This window comes from Falco punctatus (assembly GCF_963210335.1).
Source record: "Falco punctatus genome assembly, chromosome: 14".
Classification (NCBI taxonomy): Eukaryota; Metazoa; Chordata; class Aves; order Falconiformes; family Falconidae; genus Falco; species Falco punctatus.
Genome location: NC_137594.1, coordinates 8,602,735 through 8,615,372, shown reverse-complemented (window position 1 = coordinate 8,615,372; position 12,638 = coordinate 8,602,735). Strand labels below are relative to the sequence as shown.

General features: G+C 38.2%; 1 long non-coding RNA gene across 1 annotated transcript in view; it reads left to right on the top strand.

Annotated features, from left to right (window-relative positions):
- Positions 1-12,638, top strand: part of LOC308072959 — a 50,720-nt gene that overhangs the window by 11,379 nt on the left and 26,703 nt on the right. Inside the window, exon 2 of the long non-coding RNA XR_013931859.1 lies at positions 3,266-12,638. This exon is cut by the window's right edge and continues 26,703 nt beyond it. This is a non-coding gene — a long non-coding RNA (uncharacterized lncRNA). The remainder of the gene's footprint in view (positions 1-3,265) is intronic.

Genomic DNA, 12,638 nt, shown 5'->3' with positions numbered 1-12,638 from the left:
CAATTCTGCATTGATCTCATTCACCCCGTTTCCCATGAGAGCCTTTCTGAAATACTGCTGTTGAGTAACACGCTTGCTAGTATGAAGGGGACAGAGGAGTAACCTTTGCTGCTTAAGTAAAATGCAAAATGACATAAAGCATCCAATTCAGCCTCCTTCAGGGTGTTTAAGACACAGAACTCATTTTTCTGTATGAAAAGCAGATAGTGACACTGCCAGCAGCAACTGTGTCAGCTCAGGTTCTCCCAGCAGGAGGGCCATACAGGGTGGCTGAAAAGGGAAACACAACAGATGCCACAAATGGAAGTGCTCATTTAGAGCCAACGTTTAACTAGACAAAATGAGCTATAGGCATGAGGAAGTTAACAGTGACTCTTCAAAACATAACAAATGCAACTGATCAATAATGAAAAGTATAAAACAATTAAGATCTGTTTGAACAGGGGGTCCCAGCTTGCATCCAGAGCATCTGCATCTAGCTGTGGGTGAATAATGAATGCCTTGGTTTGGTATCTTCACAACAAAAACACAGAAGAGAAAAATTAAAACGCAGTTTAGGGAAGTATGACAGAGAAATGTTTTGAGCAGAAAAACCTTTCCTCTTCTTCCAAAATACCTTTAAAAAATTACATATTCATTACATTGTATGTCATATTGTTCAATCAAAATGTTTTGTATCCTATTTTATATTTATCCCCATTAAAACAGTTTTCTTGTTGTGCCTGTTTTTAAAGGAAAAATGGTACTTAGCAGTTTTTAGGAACACAAATATCAGATTGAGCTAGATATGTTTTTGAAAAAAAGGAATTTTTAAGAGATGCACAATATAAAATACATTATTTCTAAGTAGACTATGTTAACATTTTATACAGCTTAGTGCAAAGATGACCATTACAGACAAGTACTTACGTCATACTCTATCCATTGAAAAATGAGAAATTAATTTTAATGAAAGACAAAATAGTAAAACCCCAGAGTTATTAAATATTTAGAACATAACTGCTTTGTAGTGGTTATGATCAACTAAAATAAAATTAATCACATTTTTTCAAAGTAATGTAGATATATCTGGATGCTCCTCAAGCCATTAAAATACGAGTGATGGCTATTGATAAATTTAGCATTTTCCCATCACTTAGAACTGGAATGAGGGTGTGAGGAAAGCTGGTTTTGTTAACTTGCGACCAATTAGTAAAGCAGTGCCTGCCATCATCTGTAGATCATCAAAAAAATGATTAGGAGGGTTACAGTGACTTTGTTTCTCTGTATAAAGAAGTGATCATTTCCACTGCCTACCACAGAAACAAAAAATTACCTACAAACCCTGCTTACTATTTAAAGGAAGGGAAAATACATGAATTGCTAACTACAGTTAAGAGGAAGTTGGGGTTTGTTTTTTTTTTTTCAATGATGACATTCTGTCTGTCTACTTATAAAAGTGGCAGATACTTCATGGTTTAGTTGTAATCCATCATTACGTATCATTCTATAATGTGTTCTATCATAATAGCTTTTAGCTGAAGTCCAGTGTAATCTCTAGGTTGTGACTCAATCAGAAATGTGGCATACCTACTTACCTGTGGCTAGAAAAGTGCAAAAATCTATAGATAGCAACAAGGTAAAAATATAGGGAAAGGTCTACGACGCTGCATTATTGATGGGATACTTTGCAATACTAGGTTTCCATCGCTTAAAGAAACCTAAAATAGGGGTCATGCAATTCAGTCCACCGGCAGATGATGAACTGCAGTTAAGCTCATGTTTTCTCAGGACTGCTATTTCTCCACTCATGCATCATGAAACCAATCTCTTAAGTCCTTCAGATGTTTTTCCCATAAAGCAGTTACCTAATGGCACTCCCATCATCATAGTATGAGCCTTATATGTAGCTTGACTAGCACACCACTCTGCACAGGGTGAATTTCACTTGGTTGAGTGCCAGAAGAGGGATGCAAATAGCTTGAGATGGCCCATGATGAAGATTACAAGTAGCACTTAAATGTCATTGTTTCCATGACCTGTTTCATTTCACGAGTGCACTGGGGTTAAAAATACTGTTCCGTCTGCCGCATAGAGTGTTTGAGATCGGGGCAGACTCTACCTGTCAGAGAGAACTACAGACAAACCCAGCGAGACTGGCTGTGCCAAGGCTGACTTCCAGCGAGGCACGCTGTTACTGCTGCTGCACCCAGCTCGCCTGGTAAAGCAGCCGGGTATAGACCACCAGAGTCTGAGGATGAGCCTCAGCTGTGGGGACGTTCAGGAAGCATGCACAGCTATTCCGGGTCCTGCATGGGAAACTGTGCTAATTGGGTAAAGCCACTCTAGTGTACAGGGACCAACTGGCAAGCGCAACTTCCACAACGAGAGAGATCCGTATTTTCAAATGTAACTAACAACTTGTGACAATAAAGCAGGAACAGGAGCCAAGATGCTGGCACTTCATCTTGTCACCTCTTTCAAGCACAGTAACTAGAATTTGCATTTGTTTCTTTTCCAAAGGCAGTCACTTATTTTATAAAGTAGGCATTTAATGCACTCGGTTTCTTTGGCACAATTTTATTTTGAAGCCAAAGTCTCTAAATAGTTTGTCTCTCTTATGAAAAGAACTTGAATATTATTTAATTAATACTGTATCAAACCAGAGAAATGGCATCATCCACACACAGAGCAGAGATCAGAATTGTTTCAAAAAGGGTAAATAGCATGACTGTGATAAAGGAGAGTGAAGATGATGGAAGTATACAAAATTATGGGTGACGCAAACATGGTAAATCAAAAAGGCAGTGCACTTCAAAATCCACAACAGCCAACAGTTTGACAACACAGTATCACTGTCTATTGCCATTCATAAGTCTTGGGTAAACAGCTACATCTGTGTCTCCCTTGCCCAGTGCATATCCTGGCTTTTAGGGCTCCTTCCAGGGGATTTTACAGTATTTCGTTTCTAGACCAGGCCCTGAGCTACGATACACAGGATATCAATCATTCTTACCCTGGAGGTTAAACTCCACAAAGTAGTCTATGCATGGAGAAGGGTCAATGCCAGAATAACATTTTTAGAAGAAAAGTATTCTTTATTTGGCATCTGGCTGTGGGCATGTCTTTACAGACAAAAAGAAAAAAAAAAAAGGGGGGGAGGGGGGAAGGACAGAAAATTGGAGGGGAGTTTTTTAAACACTGGCTTAAGCCTTGGTAGGGATTAGGTAGACAAGTAGGGGTAACTTTCAGACACCCTAAATTCATTATTCTCATTTCCCTACAGCAGACTTCACAAGGAGAGCCAACAGGCAGATGAAGAAACATGAACCTGAGCTGGTACTTTCATACAGCACTGCAGAGGATACTAGTTCAAACTCCAAACAGCTTATTGCTGTGGTAGAACAGCGCTAGCTCTGAGCTAAGACCATCTGCCTCTCAGCAGCGCACATTAGGCAGCCCAGCACCATGTTGATGTAAACATACCGCTTTAAGTTCTGGAAGCAGCTCCTGCATAGTTGCTCAGTGCTCTACTGTGCAACAAAGACTGGTGTTCTCTTTTGTTAAAAAAGTCCCACTTTAAATCTTGCCACTCTTTTTTGTTTTGGCTTTTTTTTTGTTGTTGTTGTTGTTTGTTTGGCTTTTTGGAGGCGGGGTCCTTAATCATTTCTTGTCAGAACAAGTTTGTAGGCTGTCTGGAAAAGGAGGTAGAGTCATTAAATTTAATAGTTCTGACACTGTTTCTTAAACAGTTCCTAAGTGTCATTTGATGGATAGCTGTCTGGAATGATACCCTCCCTCCTGCTGATACTCCTGACCAAACCCAAGTGATACAAAACGTCTCAGAATCCCAGCAATTGCCTATTAGCAATAAATTACTCCTGATTTTTGCAGTCACCTACAATACACTAACCCCATACAGCATAAGAAAAGGAATAGATATTGTATGGATAATATGCAGATTTGAAGTTTTGTCAGATACGAGAGAAAGAGACCCTGAAACCAATATTTACTGTCAGGGTTTACAATGAAATTTCCCTTCTCAGTGGATTATCGAAGCAGGGTGATGGACTAGGTGACCTCTTCAAGGTCCTTTCAGGCTTAGGGTTTTGCCCATGCCCTTCATGTCCCACCTGTCCCCATCGTCCCCACTCTGATTTCTATAATGAATGTTTTTTTGAAATTTCAGTGAAGCAACTGTTAGTGTCCACTGCCAAAGGTAGTATAACACAGAAGCTGTACTACTGGTCCAACTGGCTGAGACAATTCCTGTGTTCTTTTTGCCCATTTTAATTAAAGAAAAGGAGAACTTTGGAAATTGAAAAGACTTAATTTTAAAAATACAGCTTGAATTTTATGAGGATAATTCATATCAAATATTATATAGGCAGAAGCTGCTCTATTTCATTCAGCTTCTGGAGAAAAATAATTATGCTCTTTACAATTTGAAGTGCATTTGTATTCCTTCCAAATAGTCCTATTACAACAAATGAAGTACTCACTATACATCTTTTTCCTGCTGGTTTTCAACTTAAATTTAATTTTCACATAGATTTATTTAAAACAATTCTCAATGTGACTAAGCCAAATGATGAATTTATGGAAGGTTTGGTAAATGTGCAATCTAGCTTAAGTTAAAAATGGCTACTTTATAATTCTGTGCCTAAATAAAATTACCCAGCTATTTGTGCATCCACTTCAAGTCTATTTCTTCAGGCACATAGTCAATCTTTAACTGAAAGGAAGCATAGTGCAAATATGTTGCTAACAGAAAAATGTATACATACATATGCAGCATTAGTATTACACTTTTCTTTCATTTATTTTTTTTGTTCTCTGAGTCTGCTTGAGCAGTTAATATGTGTATGTATGTGTATGCATTTTATATATGCACAGAATACACTGCACATATTGATGTTGTCTTATTTTTTATTGTTTATAATACATGACTGTGTCCAAATGTAAATAGTTTGAATCTAAGAAAAAAAGTTAAATCAAATTAATCTCACTGCAGAAACGTTTTGTGACTTGTATTGGTAACAGAACAGACTGCGAGAACTTTGCCTCGGGCGAAGTGTGATCCTGTTTTCTATTCCACTGTTGGCACAAAATCAGCAGTTACACCAAAGTCTAAATCAGCCTCTCTCTGATAAAGAATGCTTGAATTCAGCACAAGATGCCTACAAATTCACCATTTTTAGGAGTGGGCCCCAAAATTTTCTGAGGATGTCTCACTGAGGTTTCAAATGGCTACCCAGCGTGGGAGATACACTCAACAACTCCTTCAGGATTTTTGACCAAGTTACCCACACTAAGTTTGGTCAGGATAAAGTTCCTTTCTCACACACAAATAGATAAAAAATGAGCTACTAAATTGTCTGTCCATATCACAACCATGTACCAACTACAGAACTGGTGTCTAATGCAAAACTCACTGCATACAATTTATGGAAAAACTTCCATCTTCCTCACAGTTCTGGATGAGGCCTGTACTTCCTACTGCGGTAGTACATCAGGCTGTTTATTTGGCAATTTCCTGACTCACACAGAGGGATTTCCATTACTGTCTTTCAAGAATTACTAGATACACAGAAAGATGTAATTCCACATCCTGAGATATATCCAGGCTCCCAGAGTCAGACTGTATTGCGCAGTCTGCACTACAGCCCATCCAGCATGCAAATTAGACATCAGTCGTATAAATTAAGAGTGAGACTACGGTATTTTTTCTTTAAACAAGACCAAAAAAAAAAAATCACAAACTGTTTCATCTTCTTTTTCCCCACTGTTTTCATTTTTGATGTTAAAAGGTTGACAGCTGCACGCTAAGGAGATAGGCTTACAGGGAAATTACAAGCAGGTAAGCGGCGAGCGAACACAGCAGCTCTTCGGAGGCGCCTGTCTCTCCGTGCGCCCTTAACCCAGGCACCTCGGGGAAGGCAGCAGAACTCACCCAGCTGCCGCGGAGGGGTTCCCTCACCCGCCTGTGTGCCAGGGAAGATGCTGAACCCTGTCACCACGGGCTGTTTAACTCAGTGTAAGATCATACCCTACTTCGCCCTATAATAACTTCTTCATGACTGTGATGTTACTTTTTGATACAGGATTAATGGAGTGCAGCAAATACCGAGATATTGATTATAAGGCCTCATTTTTCATTGTTAGTATCTCCTGCCTACTATTAAGCTTACAGCACAGTAAAGCCTGGAATTTAGAATAGTACCATGTTCAAAAAAACAGAATTCAAAACTCTTTTGCTTCCTGTTACTTTGCTTACTTTAAACCACAGAGAATGTGGTTTTGATTTGTGATTAAGCCATGGGTTTTAACCAGATCCTGTTTTATAAACCTTTAACTAGTGCATCAGAAGTTTCTAACATACGTATTTTATTGCAACAACGGTCCATCAAAAGAATGACTTTATATCATGCAACCAGCATTTCCTGAGCAATGGTGCAAAGGTATATGGAGCTCCTAATGGTTTAACTACTAACTTTCTCAAATTTGCTTAGGTTCCCCACATGGCAGCACAAGGGGTTGCTTACTCTGGAGAATTTTACACTCATGATGTACAGTTCTGAAATAATACTGAACCCTGGCCATATATGAAAGCCTCCAGAGTTCCTAAATTCTTCAAAAGGCTCATAAAATCTTTGAAGTTGATAGCACTTTCTGTGTTGCCTTCTGTATTAAGTGAAATGGAAGATAGAGAAGGCATTTGGGTTTTGTTATTTTGAAATGAGACAGTGAGAAGGGTCTGCCATAAACAAAGCTTATGAATAAATGAATGCACCTGACAAAGAAGTTAATGATCACATGGACTGAGCCCAAATTCTTGATCAATGACTCATGTAGGCTGCTTTGCTTAAGCTTTGGCAAATCAATACTCCATTTTGTTAAACAAGTAAAATAGATTTTTTTTGTAGGGGTGCTCTGGATTAATTTTTAAATATAAAGTGTCAGACAAAGAAAATCTGCAAGGTTCCTTGGGAGTATTGCCTGAACCTTCCCTAATGTCTTTGCTTCTTATTATTTACTGTCATGTTATGCTTCTTACAGGTCAGAACACAGCAGATGACCAGTTATGGTCGATAAACAGTAGAATTTAGAAGACACTATTGTAGTTACAGAGCTCATGCCTTTGCAGACTTATTAGTATGGTATAATTATGTCACTATATTAGATTGCTATTAAATGAAGTGGGATTGGTAAATAGTAGGACCCTCTCCATCTTGCTCTCTCCCTGGGCTTGTAACACCCAGCACATCAACAGCTGGGTTTTTTCCCTTTATCATATAATGTTGGGAGTTTTATTTGATGCAGGTGATTACATTGACCCCCAGTGACCTGCCACACCTCAGCAGGCAAAGCAACTCCAGTATGTAGTCTGTTGGGGTTTTTATGATAGAAAGCACAAAAATCAAGATTCCTGAAGGGATTTAGGTACATAATGATACAGATACACCCTCCTTAATTGCTAAGAAATAAATTTAGGCTGGATGGTAGAAAGTTTGTATCAAGCAGTAAGGTTATTCCAATTCAACAGGAAGAAATTTATTTAACTAACTAATGTAGGTTCCTGATAGTGGGTAAAACTGATACCTAGTTTTCAAGACGACTTGATTGGGTTTTGAAAATTGCTCCTGCAATATTAGATGTATCAAAGATACAAGAATCAGATTCTCTTGCAATTCCTGCCCCCACACCATTTCCAAAATGGACAGCGCAGACTAGGCGATTCACTCCTGCTGAACTGAATCCCCCTCCCCAGTTCACATTCTGCTCATGTAATTCTGTAGATCACACCAGACATCTGCATGCGCTCTGAATGCTGTCACAGTTCCCTCATTCTGGCCCCAAAATGTTGGGTCAGACCTGGTGCCATGAATGTGGTTATTGCTGAGTTTGCACCTGTCTTCTTGACACAGTGAACTACTGAAATTCCTGGCTGTAGGGCTCAATTGAATGAAAAAAATTGTGACTTGTGAAGAGAACAGAAAGTTTCTAATCTCGTCAAGAAAATGACAGTGTCCTGCACTTGATATTGCCTGAATGATATTGCCTAAACAATATTCCTGAAACATCGCTCCTAGATAGATCTAAGTAGAGAGAAAATGCCAAATCTGATTACGTAGATCAAAGCGGTCTGCTTCTACAAAGCTCTGAGTACTCACAGCTCACGTTGTCAAAATTAGATTTGTGGCTAAGTGGAATTTTTCATCATCACAGCAATTTGTTTTGGGTACTTAACAATGAATTTAGGGACCTAACTGTAAGTAGCCAACATTGAAAGCTTTAGTTTTCTAAGAAAAGCTACTGCTGCACAGATTCCCAGAGTTATTTATTACCTTCAGCAATGTATCTTGTTAAAGAGGCTGCTCAGAGCCAACTTCCAGCAGGGAAAACAACCAATACTGAAATACAGATAAGAAATTACCCCTTCCCTTAGTCCTGTTGGTTACTGGTCTTTCATCAAGCTTAAATATGCAAATACAGCTCTGTCAGAAAAGTGACACTGTGACTTTAATAAGAAAGAAGAACAAGAAACTGCTGTCTGAACCATGAATTAAGCATTCTGTATGGTCACTGCATTGAGTCAGTGAAAGAAAAGAAACCAACTGTTCTGCAAAAGATAAATTATTATCCCTTAAAATGGTTTATGTTCCCTTGGTTATTTGTAGCAAGTGACTGAAAGTCAGGTAGAGGACACAAGCTATTGAACAGATCATGGGGGACTCTTCCAGGTTTGGACTGTTAAAAATCTTCACAAGTATATCAGAACAGGACTAAATGGAGCAAAACAGAACAAATCCAAAACAAGAATTATACCCTACAAGAATGTGTAAGCTTAAAGATCGTTAGAGAAGCTAAAATCTGTTTGGTGGATTGTTAGTTTAAATCCTGAGCTCGGTTATTGGAATGCTAAGAATTATTCATTCATAGAAGAGAAAACATACCAAGAAACTTCCTCCAAGTAAAGAAATAAGCTTATTCACAAAAGTGCATTACTTACTTTGCAAAGCTATTGACTTGATATTCTCAGGCTGAGACCACCCAACGGCAAACACTCTCCATTTAAACAGGAAGTTAGGCCTCATAGCACTTCTTAAGATTAGGCATTTTTTTCCTATTTTAACATTCTCCCTGATTGCAGATTCACACATTGCTGAAGGTCTAAATTCAAGCAGAGCTCGATATTAATAGTGGCTCAGTTAGTTACTGTCCTTTATCAACTTGGGATCAAATGCTGCAACGACAATCAATAGAGTATTTCCCCACTGTGTCTTTGACAGCAAGAACAAATACATACATCAGATAAAATGACTATGTTTTCACAAGTAATTAGTATGATTCAAGTGATACACCACTAAAATCAACTTTATGCAGAATCAGTGCTTTTCAAAACACCATTTCACTTTCTCTTTCATGTGTCCACAAACATTTCCATTTTAGCATTATCTTTTATGCAGCAGTATCAAATCACAGCCCTGCTTCAGACTGATCCATGCCATTAGCATCACCTCCACACTCATAAGATGCAATCTTACTCATTCACAACAGTACTGCTTAGTAGACTCAAGCAGAGTATGTTGTGGTAGATGGAAGTTCAGAACACAATTTTCCCCATGCCTACTTAGTTGATTAGTAAGTAGAAAAAGGATTTTTGATTAAGAACAAAATGACATATCAGGGATTTCCATAAATAAAACACTGTGTCATACAGAAAAAACAACAGAATTAAACTTAAATCTATAGAATTATGGATCTTAAGCAATAAAAAGCCTGAATTTGTTAACAGATTGGAATGCAGAGTTGGAGTGTTTCACATATTTTCATTTGTTTGGTGTAAGCTTAATGTATCAGTGTGACTTGCTTTACTTATATATGGTTGCAAAATATAGTCTCAATGACCCCATTTTAACCTGATTTTAGAAACAATGAAAATACTCTCCATTGCACAGCTCGCAACACAAGGTTGTACATATTCACGACCAGGACTTCTATCATCTATCACAATACAAGTAATAACTTGCAATTATAACTTTTCTGTCATGTGAGATAAAGGTAAAGAGGCGGCACGAGGTTCCATTAGATGCTTTACCAATACTCCTTAAAGGTGATTGGGAACCAAGTGCAGTGTAAATTTACACTGCACTGCCGAAAACAGGTAGTGACCATTCCTTCTGGTGCTGTCACTGCCAGTGCAGTGCTCAGAACGCTGAGACCTGAAGACCTTCATTTTACGTTTACACATTTAATGTACTTGTACTTATACAGATACAAAGACTGACATGTGCCATGAATACTCAGTAATCTGGTAGAGAAAGCATTCTGCTGGGAACTGTGGGTTTGAGTCACTGCACGCAAAGAAATAAACTGGGATTAGTTTCTTATTAGGTAATTGTATTAAAAAATCACTATGTGGATTGAGCCCTAAAGGCAATAAAAAAGGGCACTGCGTGCTGTGGGGTAGGTCTAGAGAAAGGTGACAAAGAACTGTAAGAGAAATAATGGTATATTTTTTAAGGAAACAAAAATGGCTTTCAGATCAAATGTAATGATGCTCTGACTCATTCAAGTAGTCTTGTGACAATGTGGAGTAAGAGTTGCAGATGGCCGTAGCAAGTGAGAGAGACATGGAAATCTCCAGTTCAGAGAAAGCTTGAAATGTAATAGAAAGCAAGTTGGCTGCCTCTATCCCCAAGACAGAGATTTCACTCATCATTGTTACAGAATGAAAAATTTAAGAAAGCCCCAAGAGAAGAATTTTCTTATTTTATTCAAACGAAGCTTCCATCTGAAGGCACATATGACACCATATGGGATCCATTTCAGGCATTCATTAGGAGAAGAATAATTAGTCTAGCATCATACCAGGAAGAAAGGAAGAGGCCCAGAGGATAATTACTTTAGAAACAGAAATAAAAGACCTTGAAACTAAATTTGCTAGGGACAAGTCTATGAAAAATGAAGGAAAAAAAAAGACATTATTTATGGGAATTTTGAATTCAGTTATCAAGGAGAAGAGGAAAAGGGGCATGTCCACGACCGGATTATTTTTAGCTCGGGGAGAAGCTGGTACACTATTGTTTTAATGATTATGGAAAACATGTAGTCTCATATTTCAGCCATTCATCACAAGCACGAAGCCTCTTTGCTAGTACAAAAGAGATGAAACACTTCCACATTATACTAGGAAGAGCTGCACTGTACGTCCTCTCTTTACAAATACACTATTATTAGTGCTACTGGTCATAGGCTTCAAATACAACTGCGACCCTTTAAAGGTTGTCAAAAGGGATTATTCCTTTGTAGAGCTTACTATGAGACAATCTGCAGGAAAGAGAAATATCTGTATTATGTAAATAAAGCACAGATTGAACATGAGTATGCAGAAGACTCAAAAATATGTCAGATTTAGGGATTTTTCTATGAGCAATTAAGCATACCAAGATACTGCTTTCTATACATCAACTTAATCCTAACCACGCATTTAGCCAACATATCTCTACCTTCTGGAAGGTAACAGACACATCATGTTGAATAAAAGGCATACATTGTATAGCGCACCACAGTCTATCTCTAAAGCCTCAGGCCCTAAGTAACTAACCCCTAATTAACTGCTGAGTTTGGAGTTTCTGTGCTACTCAAAAGGCCCATGGGAAGTGAACAGTGACAAGATTTGGCCCTTAAAAAAAGCACCGATGACTGGATTCCTCCTCTTGATACCAGGAAACACCTGATATTCTGCAGCACTGAAACCATAATGGGAAGTAAAGATTTGTCTAGGTAAAATCTTTTGATTGAGACAGCGGTCAAAGGGACAGTTCTTTGATGTCTGGAACTCTTTGTAACAAAGAATAAAATGAGATCTCACATCACTGCGTGTGAAACAGATGGTATGGGTTATGACAGTAGTTCATTCATATTGGGAGCACTTGTTACAATGCATTATCTTTTAAAGATACAGAGAAAGCTATCTAGCATTTTGTGACTCACCTACACCATAAACAAGATAATTACCTGGTTCACCTGCTAGAGCAGAGAGATCGATTATAGAAGCTAATTAGAGACCTGTTTTAAGCAGATATGAACTCATGAGTCTTTGTTATGGGTTCTTCTCCTCTTAACACACCACAGAGAAAACCATAGAACAACAGTGATTAGCCTTATTTCATTTTTATTGCTTCTCCCATTCAGAGTAAAACCACAGAAAGTCAAAAGTGTAGCTAATTTACTTTAGCAAGCCAGCAAATGTAAGTTAATTTCCTTACTTTACGACTTAGAAAGCTATGCCAGAGCATTAATGTCAAAGGAAAACAAAGAAAAAAAAATACATATCCATATGGAATATGAATGCAACTCATGGTAGCTTGACAAATGCTGGCAGAGAAAATGTCATATTTGCAAGCAGGTAACAGATATTGGTAGTGAGCATTTGAGCTCTTTGTTATTTGTAGATGTCAGCAATGCAGCAAATAGATACACCAGGTTGTGATGTTTGTTGATTTTTACTTTTCTGGCACTGGAGAACCCTTCCATTTCCTTTAAGTAGCAGCCTTCCTTACTGTTGTTGTTCCCAAAGGCAGAACATCTACAGCAGTGCCCGTGAATTTCTAATTGCTCACATTTAAATATGTCATATGTCTATGATCTGT